The sequence below is a fragment of the Salvia miltiorrhiza genome, chromosome 3, assembly GCF_028751815.1.
Source record: "Salvia miltiorrhiza cultivar Shanhuang (shh) chromosome 3, IMPLAD_Smil_shh, whole genome shotgun sequence".
Taxonomy (NCBI): Eukaryota; Viridiplantae; Streptophyta; class Magnoliopsida; order Lamiales; family Lamiaceae; genus Salvia; species Salvia miltiorrhiza.
In genome coordinates, this window is record NC_080389.1 from 10,246,799 (window position 1) to 10,261,529 (window position 14,731).

The 14,731-nt window shown below is 35.3% G+C and overlaps 2 long non-coding RNA genes across 2 annotated transcripts; one reads left to right on the plus strand and one right to left on the minus strand.

Annotated features, from left to right (window-relative positions):
- Positions 1–1,498: 1,498 nt before the first annotated feature.
- Positions 1,499–4,872, minus strand: LOC131017717 (uncharacterized). The gene is made up of 2 exons (XR_009099817.1): positions 4,735–4,872; positions 1,499–1,787 (listed from the first exon to the last, which is right to left on the minus strand). It is a non-coding gene; the product is annotated as an uncharacterized LOC131017717 (long non-coding RNA).
- Positions 3,352–5,144, plus strand: LOC131017712 (uncharacterized). The gene is made up of 2 exons (XR_009099812.1): positions 3,352–4,293; positions 4,818–5,144. It is a non-coding gene; the product is annotated as an uncharacterized LOC131017712 (long non-coding RNA).
- The last annotated feature ends 9,587 nt before the right edge of the window (positions 5,145–14,731 follow it).

Genomic DNA, 14,731 nt, shown 5'->3' on the forward strand with positions numbered 1-14,731 from the left:
CTGCTGGTGGATCGTTTGGCGTTGAGATCAATGGTGGGGTTGACTTGTCCGACGGCATTGCAGCTTCAACGTCAAGTGCCCTGTTCAGAGACTCCGTGTATGAAAGTCCTCCGTGGCTTGCTAGAGCCATCTTAATTTCGTACCGCAGACCGGCACAAAATTTCTCTGCCATCTTCTCATCTGTGTCCACTTGTTGCGGAGCAAACCTAGACAGGTTGCAGAATTCCTTGTTGTATTTAACCACATATTTCTTTCCTTGTTTCAACTCGTAGAACTCAGCTTCTTTCTTCTTCCTATAGCTTTTCGGAATATATTTATCATATAATCCTGTCTTAAAATCTTCCCAAATGTAAATTGCCCATTGTTCTGGTGTCAGAATTTTTCGACGTGCTTCCCACCAGAAGTCAGCCGATCCTGTTAGCTGGAATGAGACGCAAGATAGGCGCTCCTCATCAGTACAACGTAGAAAGTTGAAAATGCGTTCCATTGCACACACCCAAATCTCAGCTTCAGCTGGTTCACTCGTTCCGTCAAACGTAGGTGGATTTTGCCTTAAAAAGAGTTCTTCTACTCTCCTAGTTGGGGGCGGAGGGAATGGGTTATGTCCTCGAGCATCTTGTGGTTCTTCTGGTACAGCGTTACGGTTTCTGCGATTGTTATTGTTTCTCGCAGGGCGTCCTCTATTAGGCGGCATTCTGATAGCAGAGATGTGCCAATTAGTACACTCTAGCATAATCTAATACAAACCTCTAAAGAATTCTTGTAAAGGTCAACTTATTCTAACTTGTAAACAAGTCATAACTCCAATGACAGCATTGATGTAGTAAGCTCTAAGGGTCCTTAGCATCTCAAATCCATGAGTCATAACAATTCTTAAGCATATAATATCACATCATCTAAATTGGATACTTAAACATAAGTCATGGAGATTTATAGTGGCTATAATATCATCAGCTTAAGAAAATTTTTTTCTATACGTATCACTTATCTTGCTTCCTTCACTATAGCCACCAAAAGATACAGTCGAATTTCTTCTATGTTTGCTTCTATGTTCTGTCGTAGTGGTGATCTCATATCTTAATAGCTCTATGTTCATAGGGATTCATTCCATAGGCATACTTAATCGCGCTTGCGTAAATCATTTCATTCAATAACAACATAACATAGTTATTAACAGTTACTCACTTTGCTATTACGATAATTTTCACTTTTTGTAAACATTAACTCAAAACTTGAAAGAGCATACCATTCTGCTTCGTTGAGTGTGATACGATGAAGTGTTGAGCTTTGTCGATTGAACTCTAGACACTTTAGTGATCCATTCTAAGTTTGGCTTAAATAAACTCTTAGGCTCAGAGCAAACGAACTGCTCTGATACCACTCTGTCACGACCGGCCTTAATTAAGGATAATTAATCCGGGAAAACCATGACTGGGGAAGGGAAATTAAGAAGCGGGTTTAGAAAGGGGCGCATAAAAGAATACTCAAAGAGCTTGAATATGCGTGAAATATTCCTTAAAAAGGAAAAAGGCATAGTTCGCATAAAAAGGGTACTCAAAGAACTTGTATACGCGTTATATTCCTTAAAAAGGAAAAAGGCATCGTTAGGGGCTTGGCTAAAACATTATCAGAGTTTGCAACGGAAGGCGTAACTGAAATAATCAGTGTTTACAGCGGAATGCATAACTGAGATACATGTATGAAGACATGTATCCTTTCTGAGCCTACTTTAAGTTCGACAAAAACTCCACTCAGCAACAACACTTCATCGCCCATCACAGCTCAACCTGCACAAACATAAACATCGAAAGGCTAAGTACAAGAGTACTTAGTGGGCAGTTGCCAAGCATATAACATAACATCATTAACAATTTCACAATATCGCATAAGAGGCATGAGTTTCTTTCATATCCTTTGCTCATTAAACATTTCCAAATTCTTAAATAGTATAAGGGCATTCTTCATCATCAATCTTCATTAACAAACATCGTGTCGTGGAGAAGGCCTTCCCCAACGAACACGGGCATCGCACCGTGAGAGGGGACCTCCCTCAGCGGTCACGGCATCGTACTATTGAGGGAGGCCTCCCCCAATAGACGCTGTAACACTGGCATACTGGCATCGCGCCGCGAGAGAGGCCTCCCTCAGCGGACACGGGCATCGCGCCGTGAGGAAGGCCCTCCTCAACGGACACGGCATCGTACTGTTGAGGGAGGCCTCCCCCAACAGACGCAAGCATCAAACATAAGCATAAACTTATCAGCGTAAAGCATTCAAGCGTAAATAAGTGTAATCAAGCGTAAATTACATAGGGCGTAAATAGTATAAACAGCATAGCGTAAATCATTTAACGTGCAGCATAATAAAGCTTAACTCATTTCAGCGTAATAAAGCATACCATACTTGAAGATCCAATTTGCATTTTAAAGCATAACACTTGCATAGCATTTTATTTACGCGTAAGAAATTGCCCACCTGATAGCAAGGTTTTGCTAAGGTACTGTGACTTCTTGAATAGTTCTTACTCTCGCGCTTGACCTTAATCACGAGAATATAAAATAAGACATTGCCTCGAGGAAAATTCTTAATTAATGAGAAAGCGTAATTGTAACTATGCATGAATCTTGTATGCATGAACTAATCTTCTGAGCGATAGTCGGAAATTTATACTGTTAATCCTCGTTAATAGATTTAGCTAATTCTCGTCTAACGCGGTCGAATAAAACTGTGATTCTTCCTTTCCCATCGGAATATTCTAATAAATCTCGCCTTGTATTTGATCAAAATAAAAGAACTAACTCGGCTTCAATCGAGGTGTGACCTTGTAGAAATTATCGGGCTTTTCGATAGAAATAAATAATTGAAAACATTTCTCTTGAGTTAAGAACACCAACAATATTCTTACTCGTCTTTCTTTAATAATTGGATTTATAATTAAAACCAATTAAATACTTTTATTGCAAGTAAAAATGCAATTTCATGTCATGCTTAGCATATAATAAGTAATTTACTTAAAATATGCACATAATAATAATACAATATTATTATGTAATCATCTTTTGAGAAAAATAATTAATTAAACTAAATAAATAGTCAATTAATAAGTATCCATTTTTTTCTTTGAACTGCAGCCCAGTTAAATAATAAGGTAGCCCATTTCTTTAAAAAAATAACATAAGCCCAATGTTTCAATTTAAATCAGGGCCCAAAGACTTTAATAAAATCGGCCCAAAGACTTTAATAAAATCGGCCCATAGCCAAAGCCTAATACCATTTAAACACAAGCCCAAATTCTATTTAAAAATCGGCCCATCACTTATTAAAAATCGGCCCACGACTCGGCCCAAAATAAAGAAATAACCCGGCCCAATGTAATGGCCCAACGAAATATAAATGGGCATATGGAATAATAGTCCATCATAAACTTTACATTAGCCCAAATCTTTAAACAATTAGAGCCCATCAGCAAATTAAAGAAAAAGGCCCAAACTTAAAATAACTCGGCCCAATTAACAAGGGAGTGGCCCAAAACATAGCCCAATTTCTCTCTCTCTTTCTAAACTCTCGATCTCTCTCTCATTCTCAAATTCAAGGCCGCTCGTCCTCCTTCTTCTCTCTCTCAAAAAATGTCGGTTCTCTCTCTTTCTCAAGGGGCCGCTCGCTCGCCCCTTCAAAATCGATCGGCCTCTTCTCATCTCTGGTCGGCGTCATCTTCCTCAGTTGTTCAGCCGTCATCGTCTCTGATCAGCTTCGGCTGCCGACGCGTCAACCTCAGCGCCGTTCTCTCTCCTCAGCGCAGAGCACCCAAAATTGTGCCCTGGGTCTGAATCGTCATCGTTGCCGCCGAAATTGGGCGGTTATTCGCCGCCTGGGAGCGGCGTTGCTCCGGCCTGGAGCCGCCGCCGGCTGGAGTTGCTGCTGTTCGTCCGGTGGTCAGTGCCGACTGCTGCTGTTTCGCCGGAGTCGCGGCCTGCTGGACTTCGTCTGCCGCTGTTTTGTGAACCGGCGGGAGTCGCCGTTGGCGTCGCGCTGCCTTTGCCCTAAAATTGGCAAGGCTGTTGCTCGACGCTCCGCCTCCTCTATTGGGAACTACCGCCTCCCTGTAACGTCGTTGGAAGCTGCTCCGTACTCGAGCCCCTGCTCTTCTTCCTCAGAAATCAGCCGTCGCCGCCACTGAAGAATCGGCGAGGTCTCCGTGCTCCCCTCATTGTTTTCGTCCGGCAGGTAGCCAGCCAGAGGCTGCCACCGCCACCGCCAAGGGGCAGTCGCCCTCCTCCTCGTTTATTGAAACAGGTACAATCCCTTTCCCCCAAAAGCTAAGTTCGATCCCCAATTTTTGTGTAAAAGGAATTCTTGTGGTATCTAATACTCTATGAATCCCATAAGTGTTATTGCTATTTTCTTTTCTGAAACAGTGAGATGTAATACTCTTGATCTCTCTATATATATACATATCGGTTATGCTAGAGATTAAAACTAGGCACTGTGATTTGCTAATGTATCAAGAATTTTCCTTGCTTGCCTCGTGTGATAAGAAAATATAGCATAAACTGATTTCGATTGCTAAGTCCCTGTGTGCATATATATATACTCGTTTCCTGTTTAAGCTTCTAGTTGCTAAGGTGAATGATGTTAACAAGATTCATGTTGATATCCATGTTCTATGCTTGGGTATTATGACAGTGTATGTGGCTTGAATAAATTGAGAAAATAAACTGAGATAGTAGTATATACCTGTAATTGTTTGTTGTTGATGGCTGTTGTTGTTGATTTGTATGAGATGAACTGAAATAAGGTTGCTACTTTAACAAATACAGGTGAGTAAAGAATGAATGGAGGTAGGTTGCTGCTGAATTGTTTGCTTGAAGGAGTGTTGGCTAGTAGCCTTAAAGAATCGAGATGGTGGAGGTGGTTTGAATAGGTGGGGAGCAATAGGTAGTGGGGTGGCAGCACACTTATTTTGCTTTCCACTAACTTTATGGACATTTCTATCTCTCTTCTTTAATTGTTGTGCCAACTAGAGTGAGTGGCAGTAAGGTGGCCACGTAAATTCAACCTTGTAATATACTATATGATTTTCCCCAAGCTGGGAAGTAGACTGTATTCGTGAACTATAATAATATACTGGTTTCTATTCTCTATCATCTGTTACTGTATCTGTTTGATATCTTTTTCCTTGCCTGCTAACTTGATAAACTATAATATAACTTAAATTAAATTCGTAGATTTAATCTGCTTTGCTGTCGGAATAAGTAGCACTAATAAAATATAATTGCTTCTGTTTCTCGATTAATAAATAATTTGACTTTGCTAAGTCAGTTATAACTTGGAAATAATAATTATTGAATAGCTCAATAATCCTCGTCGCATTTTTCTCATGCATACAAAAGCATACGGCTAAAATAATACTCCATCTCTGATAAAAAAAATCAGGACTATAAACTGGATTCATTTATAAAAATTGCATTTACTGGTTTTAATCATAATTAAAAGAGCGGGCTACTACACTACAGGAGTATCCCGCATCTGAGGCCGACGTCGTCTGGTTCGTTGATATTGGCTCGAATCTTCTTGAGCCCTATCTCTTTTTGACAACTCTGCTTGCGGATGCTCAGCTTTGGGCACCTCTCTTTCTTGGTTCATCTTCAGATCAACCATATTCAGGTTAGCAAAAGATTCTGCTAACTCTTGTAGATCTTCTAATTCGATTCGATCAAGGTTATCCATGTTGTTTCCCTTTCACGAGTCGAATTATATCCACCGGCTGCAACTCCTTGGGTGCTGCATTGAGTGGTAGTGGATACGTCAGGGCTTTAGACCATTTATTCCGAATTTTTCCGGAACATGGTTTCCGTCGTTCGATGTCCTCCACCATTTTCAAGATATCACGCAAGAGGTTTAGTGTTTCCTCTTGTTTGAGTGATATTTTGCACATTTCCATTGGTAGTTCATACAGCTTGACGCCATAATACTCCACCGTTCTTTGAATCTCCCGCAAGTTGACGTTGTCGGAAGAATTTGGCTCAATCTTTTGGTAGCTAGGATAAGCTACTCCTGCTTTGTCCTTCTGCTCCATCAAATGTGTAATTGATGGAGGTTGGCTCTTGCTCGTCGGTTTGCCGATTTGGCCTCGGCATTCTCTAGTAGGGCATCAAGATATCCCTGAATGTTCGTAATGATCTCACGAATAGTCTCCTCGTCCTCGGTAATGTTGATCATAAGGGATCGCCAATACCATCGTAATTCGCCTAGTAGGCGACTATCCTCTCTTTCCAAATATTGGAAAGATATTCTATATACAAGATATCTCGGACACTCGTCCGGATCCATATAAATTCTTATGGAGTCTCCTCCCACATAGGTTAATCTCATAGGTAAATTATAAAATAAATTAAACATAATATAATTCCTCTATAAAAACCCGCTCTGATACCAATTTAGAAGCGCGGATTAATGCATATAATGAAGTAAAGAGAATTCCAAGAATTACTTGTCCAATAGCAAAATTGGAGTGACAATAGCAATTTGGACATAGTAATGTTAAAGGTGGAAATAGCCAAAGGGTAAAGTTGTCCTAAGTGGGTACGTTTTGTATGTTTTAAAATAGGTGGGTACATTTTAGGTTTTGTTTTTAGGAATGGGTATTTTCAACCATTAACCCTTTATATATTATAATTAACATCAAATATATTATAATTAACATCAAATACCGCACGCAAGCGGAACGTCTACGCTACTTAAAGGTGGGAAATATACTACACCGCATGCAAATAGGACCACTATACTGCATGCAGGTGAAAAAAAATACTACACCGCATACAGACGTGATTAAACCTAAGACCTCTTATAATTAAAGGAGAGTGTTTTGGTGCCTCTGCTACTCTTTTCACTTCAATTCATGATAAATTGGGTAAAAGCATGGGGATCACTAAAATTTAATATAAAAATGTCTATCTTTTCTTATTTCTCTTTTTCTTACGAGAGCGTGTTCTCTTTGGTGGAAAATATATATTTTCATAATTTTTCACTATTTTCATATGTTGTTCACTGTGGATATTTCTTCCCGGACAACATGAACTTTTTTTCCCGAACAGTCCTTTGCCTTCATTTTTAATTCAATTTATGAAATTATTATCATGAAGTATTGATGTGATCATATTTTTCTATATTTTTCATTATAGAGAACGAGATAAAATAGATGAATGTGATAAAGTTTTCCATCTTTCCTTAATCACATTTTCTTTGCTTTGAGATATAAGGGAAGGATAAGCTATATTTACCATATATACTTCGTTTGTTTTGATGTATAAACAAATTAGGGCAGGTTACATAATTTTTCGGCATCCCCTTTATCCCTGAGGAAATGGATAACTTTATATCTAAAAGAGGGTGGTATAATTTTATACAAACTTATAAAGAGTGGATAAATATATTATCCTTCAAACCAAATAAAATATAATAAATGTGGTCCCCACTTTAAGTGATAAATTTATACTTCATTATATTATCCTTCAATTTAGACGAATAAAAGCAAGCACACCCTAATAGCAAAAGTCCTTTATAATGTACCTCCTTTTACTGTAGAATTAATGGGTCTCCACTTTAAATATTCTTTCATCTTTGCAATATATATGCCACACGGCCCACACCGCGTCGTGTTTCATATTGAGACCAATTTCACTTTCTTTAGCGTTTCCGCGAATATATTTATGTACGACTAGAGAAAGCATACATTGCACGTTTAATTAATGTTATTTTATTTAAAATAAAAAAATTAAAATATAACATTTATTTATATTTAAAATTTTTAATTAGCAAATTGATCTATTTGATTCTCTAAATATGGTAAAACCTCTTTAAAATAATATTCAATAAATTAATAAACTATTAATTTCTCTAGTTCCTACTTGGGTCAGTTAAAAATAATCAATTGTAATAAATGATAAAATAATAATCCTTTAGAGAATCCTATTATAAATATAGGTCTTACTAATATTATAAATTAATAATTATCAAAATATATATTACAATTATGAATACGATGGTAACTTGTTAAAATATTAACCTATTGTTGAATCATCTTCAACTTTATCATTACTGAAATCTGGAGTAATATCAGTCACAATGAATTGATATATACATTAATACATGTATTTGTTTAATTTAAATAATATCTTTCATTTATTTTTACACATTATAACTTGATTTAAAATTATAATTTTTGAAATTAAAAAACACTCGTTAAATTAAAAAAAATTATTAATTTATTGACATATTAATAAATTATTAATTTATCGATATATTAATATCTCTCTAAATTTATAAAATCCTTAGATCCTAAAGTTATTAATTGATAGAGGTTTTACTATTATATATATATATATATATATATAGATATATATATATATATATATAGGGAGAGGTTCAAATAAGAACCACTAATAAAATAAGAACGGAGAACCATTTTAAGCCATTCGATCATCAAGATCTACGGTGGATGCATCATCTTGGTGGATGGATGCAGGTGCTGGGTTCGAATCCTGAAGGGAGCAAAAAAATTATTTTTTTCGGATGCATTAAATTTAGAGTAAAATTTTGGAATAGCCAAAATGAATCATAAAACACAAATTATGGCCACTCATTGAAAAAACATAAATTTTGGCCATTTTTATAGCTTTGGGACGTTTTTGCCCTTAATTGGGCGGACTGGGTAGGGTTAAGAGCGCGGGTCGCGTGCCGGGTAGGATCAGGCACGCGGGTCGGGTTAGACACTTATGACACTATTAGTGCCATAAGTGCCAACGAAATTTTTTTTTACTCCCCCTGCCCTGTCTACCCCCCAGACCCCCGACCCCACCCACCCCCAAGCCAAAAAAAAAAAAAAAAATTTACTCCCCCTAGATAAAAATAAATCAAATTTTACTTTTGTTATTTTATTTTATGGCACTAATAGTGCCATAAGTGCCAACGAAAATCCAAAATAAAATAAAGTAAAATGGTCTTTTTAGCACTTACGGTACTATTAGTGCCATAAGTGCCAAACATGCAGAACAAATATAGAAACAACAACATCATCTAAACCCTAAATGGAACATTTAAACCCTAAGGGGCCGTTTGATTTGCGGTTTAGGATTGATTAGGATTAAAATTATCTTGAGAAATTAGTGTGGATTTATATTATTTCATGGGTGTTTGATATCATGGCTACTTAATCCTATATTATGTTTGATATCCATAGGATTATGTGTGGATTATATTATCTAATACCAAAACTATCCTCACATAATTTTAAAAATATCATGTATGTCCACCATTACTTGGGCATTTGCATCGATATGCGTGAGGAAGGGTAGCAGAATTTTTATCCAACTTCTCAGTATTAAATTTATCCCAGGGGGGTGGGCGGATTATTAGTAGGGGTTAATCCCACAAAATAACATGGAGAAGTAGGATTAAGTAGGAGTTGACCATATTAACTGCACATGATATCAAACATCACACTAATCTGTATTAATTTAATTTATCCTACCTATAAACCCATATCAAACAGGCCCTAAATAGATAATCTAAACCCTAAATGGATAATCTAAACCCTAAATGGAATATCTAAACCCTAGGAGAAGTGTTTAAAAAGCTCATTTTGGCTTGGGGGTGAGTGGGGTCGGGGGTCTGGGGGTAGACATGGCAGGGGGAGTAAAAAAAAATTCGTTGGCACTTATGACATTAATAGTGCCATAACTGCCTAACCCGACCCGCGTGCTTGATCCTACCCGGCACGCGACCCGCGCTCCTGACCCTACCCAGTTCGCCCAATTAGGGGTATATTAGGCATATATTGCCTAATTAATGGCCATAATTTGTGTTTTTTCAATTAGTGGCCAAATATTGTGTTTACATGTTCAATGTGGCCATTTGACACCATTGTTTCTTAAATTTAATAGCGGATGCATTAATTTGTATAGCAGATGCAGTAATTTTATTGGTTCTTATGTTCTCACGATAATTGTGGTTCTCACTATAACCGCACCCTATATATATATATATATATATATATATATATATATATATAGGGGAGGGCTAGGGTGAAAACACCTCTTAGTGTATAAAATAGGAACTAATCTTAACCCTTAATCTAGAAATCTGGACGGTTGAGATTGTGAATTATTTAGCTATCTAGTTCGAAGGTCATATACGTATGATTCACACCAAAGTTTTTTACAAGGGCTTTTTTGGTATAGTATTTTTCGAATGTTTATCTGCAACAATTATTCCCCGAAAATTGTGCTCAATAAATAAGGAAAATCAGATTTTATATGATTGCTATGGAGAATTAATTTAAAATCAATAAAATCGTATGAACCAATCATTTTAGGGTTTAGTTTCTACCATTTTTTGCAGACAATTTTCTTCATATTTCGTCTGCAGATTCATTCCGCAGAGAACAAAAATTTATAACCCCCAAAAAAGTAGGCGAAACTAATCCCATGTTTTAATGGTGAAAACGAAATCGAAGAGCTCCGGTGAGTGAGTTGTGATGTGCGATTTCTCTAATGGTTTAAAGTATTTGTATATTTGCTTACGAATTTGCATGTTTGCTTGATTCATGGACTGTACTTGTACAATTTTTAATTCGCATGAATTAGTTTGTTAGTTTAAATGGTTTTGTCAGATTTATAATTTAATAAACAGATTAATTGGTGTCAGAACAATGTTGTGTGAGATGTCATTTTATTTTTTGTAGTGGATCTACACATATTAGTTTTTTTAAGGAATTCATCTAATTGCAACTTTTCTATTAGGTTTGTTATTTCTTTTTTCAATATATGTGTATTCTTGAGATCTCTGAGATTGTAAGATATGAATTAATCGAAACTTTGGGTTTATTTTCTGGTGTTTCCCCCTTTTTTTTGTAGATGACATGTCACAATGATGATTTTCGGGGGTATTAATGCGAATTTAATAATATTCATTTGTGTAATCATTATCTGATGATGTCCACAATGTGAATCGGGACATCATTTGTTCATGAACATATATGTGTTTTACCAGAATTGCAACCATGAATTAGAACTCTGTACTTTGTGTGAACCCATTCAAAGGAAGATATTGCTAAATTATGAGTTTTTTGAATTACTGATATTAATTATGAATCAGTTTTGTTCTTGATATGAATTTGTTGTATGAATCATTCTTACATGTTGGCCTTGAATCAATTTTAGATGTTGTATGAATCCATAATTATGAAATTGCATATACGAACTTTATTAGCGTGAACCATGTTGTAATCTGAAAATATTTTGTGTCGTGTCTGAATTGACATCTGTTTTGTGTATTCTAATTGTTTAGCTGATGATTGCCAGCTCATTAGGTAGTAATTGATTAGAAATGGTTACAAGTTTGCGTGGGTGATGAGTGTGAACCCAACTGATATTAGATATGCGTTTGTGTGAGTGTGATAAATTTATATCTTTGAGGTTCTGTGAAGCCACAATATGTGTGCATAACGAAAGAAATTTGCGCGTGAATTGCAGCAATAGTGCCCAAAAAAGGGGAATAGTAATTCGGGAGAGGGACGTTGAAGGAGATGCAAGTAGACAGACAAGTGAAGGTTTGTTTATGTGACTTGTCCAGTATCAAGTTTGTTTTATGCAAGGAGTTCCTCGTCTTTATGCAGCACGAACTAAGCATAGGAATGACCCATTGCTAACAGAGTTGAAGCTTGCAATGATAGACGGTATGTTAAACTGTTATTAATTTAAGAGTGGTTTAGGTTGTACTTTTTTTCTATATTTAGGTGGTACTTTAATTTTTGCATTATGTGGTTACATGTTTTTGGTCATGTTTGTGTATTTTTTGAATTATTTAGTTGTTTGAATGAATTAGGAGTTTTGAAAAAGAGTAAAGAAATGAAGGTTGCAAAGCAGTCTGGTGAAGATAATTCAGACACTTCAGTTGATGTTGGAGGTCTACCGTCGCTGTTATAAAAAAGACAAGGTACGAGAAGCGCAAAGCGGTGATGGTGAATTACAAGGAGTGGGTTGTCAGACGTCCAGAAGATTAGTCGTCCTTGTTGAACGAGATGAACGAGCATCAAAAGCAGTGGCGACATTAGGATTTAATTATTTGTTGGATCTTCCTATCCAGGATCTACCCGAGAAGCTTAACTACTGGGTGATGGATAGTTACAGACTATTTGTGCTTTGGTTTCGCATTTGGTGTGGTAAATTGAATTCTTAGTGATACATTGGAGGTTTTGACGAATATTGTTGATTATTCTAGATTATTTAGTACATTATGAAATTATGATGAATGTATGGTCATTTATTTTGTACGAAGTAATAAAGATTGAATATTTTCAGTTTACGAAGATAAAATGCACAAACTAATAGGTTACAAAGCATGAAATACTGTCCATGGATTTTTGTATGAAGTACTAACTATGGGGTGAACTGCTTCCCATGTTTATACGAATTAGATTTGAGTTGGAGATATAGCAGTGAGGCAATTGCATCGATCATTAACTAAAGTGGACTGAATTATCATTGTAGGACATGAACTGAATATCAATGTATGACACACAAAATTTAATAAGAAGTATAAGCTAAAACACTCAAATAGCGTCAAACTAATAATTCTTAGATTCATAAACATTAATGCACGTTATCAAAAACTGATATGTTAGTAATTCATTCAGCATCAAGTTCATTTTTTTTATTGGGGGGGGGGTTTAAAGTATATCGACAGTTCAATTGTGTGACTGTGAAAAATATATTAATAATCGAGGAACTGGTATGAATTGGCGGCACATGTGGTACATTTGTTACATACAATTGCATGAATATTTGAGTTCATCGGCATGAATTGATCTCTAGTTTTTATTTTTTATTATTTTTTGTTGCTGTGAAGAGATGTAAATACTAACTTATAATGATTCAATGCTTGTTAAATAGCAATTTAAGGACTGCCATGTATCTAATGGTTCCACAGTATAAGAGCTTAATTCAAACTAAATAGTTAACAACAACAGTCATAATCAATGGAAGTTTTTTTTTTTTTCAAAGCATAAAAAATATCCAAAAACCCAATGTCTAAGATTGAAATGTGAAAAACGAAAAATTGTTCAATAGCAATGAGATAATGAATTGACAACGCAGTAGTGGTAGTCACTCTTCGTCGCTCTCTTTGTCAACTGCCTTCCCGCAATTACATGAGTCATGCCGAACAAGACGATTGCATTTCCTGCAATTTCTCCTCGGTTTCTTCCCCTTTTCAGAATCAGAAGTTAAATGGAAATGAAACATGATATATTAAAAATATAATGAAATTATCTACATACATTTGTGGTTACTATTATAATATAACATATCGTGCTTTTCTAGAGGACAATCCAGAATTTGGATACAATTGATATGCATGCAATCAAATAACTACTATCATATTACTAATTATATTAAATATGAATAATTAGTTTGTTATGTATGAATCACTGGAAAAGCTTATCAAATAATTAGAGTTATTTTGAATCATGAATTACAAATTTATTGTGTATGAATTAATTAAAAAACATATCAACGTGCTAGATATGCAAATGGGACATAATCTAAGATGTGAATAGAGAACTAATATGGCTACAATATTCACACCATAAATGAATCACAAAATTGATTGCATGAATTATTTTAGCAGTTCCTGAATCGGATTAAAATAATTTTCGATCCATGTTATATCAAAACGTAATTCATGCAATTTAATTTTCGATTCCTGATGTATCAACACGTAATTCATGCAATTTAATTTACGCTTTGTTCTATAATTGCAACATATTTCATGAAACTTATGGTGTGAACCACTACTTCATTATGAATGAACTAGTACATCCTCCCGTGCGATGCACGGAACATGACATAATTTTTTTATATTTTATATTATATAAAATATCAAAATATTACTCCCTCCGTCCCACGAGTCTTGACACGTTTTCCTTTTTGGGCCGTCCCACGAATCTTGACACGTTTCCTTTTTTGGCAATAATTATTACCTTCTCTCTCCTACTTTATCACCTTTATTATATTCTCTCTCCTACTTTATCACTTTTATTACCTTCTCTCTCCTACTTTATCAATTTTATACTTTATTAATTACATATTTAAAACACTAATCTACAACTCCTTAATTCTCGTGCCGAACCCAAACGTGTCAAGACTCGCGGGACGGAGGGAGTAGTATTTATGAGTTAAATTAATTGATAACAAAAATATAATTTATAGTATTAGTTAAATTGTTTAAAACTAAAATATAAATTAAAAAAGTACTATAATATAAATCATAAAAATTACTATTGACTTTCAGATACTTCATTTTATATATATAACATATCGAAATTACAAAATTATAGAAAATGACTTCAGCAAACTATTAGCATGAGAATACAAATGACTAAAAGATCAGAGAGAATGCAACTCTTGCCTAAGTAAAAATACGATACCTAAATATCGAAATCATAATCATAAACAAAACCTAAAACTTCTAAGGTAATAAATTACATATTCATGATGTAGAATTTAAGAATTTAGAACAATGCCATAGCTGAGCCAAAAGTATATTAAAAGCACAATACATAAATATGGAGAAACAAAAAATGTTGAAAGCAGAATACATTATCTATGGAGAAATTTATCTTTCCCTTTTTTTAAAAACAAAGCTCTTAGCTACAGTTTGTAACTACATAGAA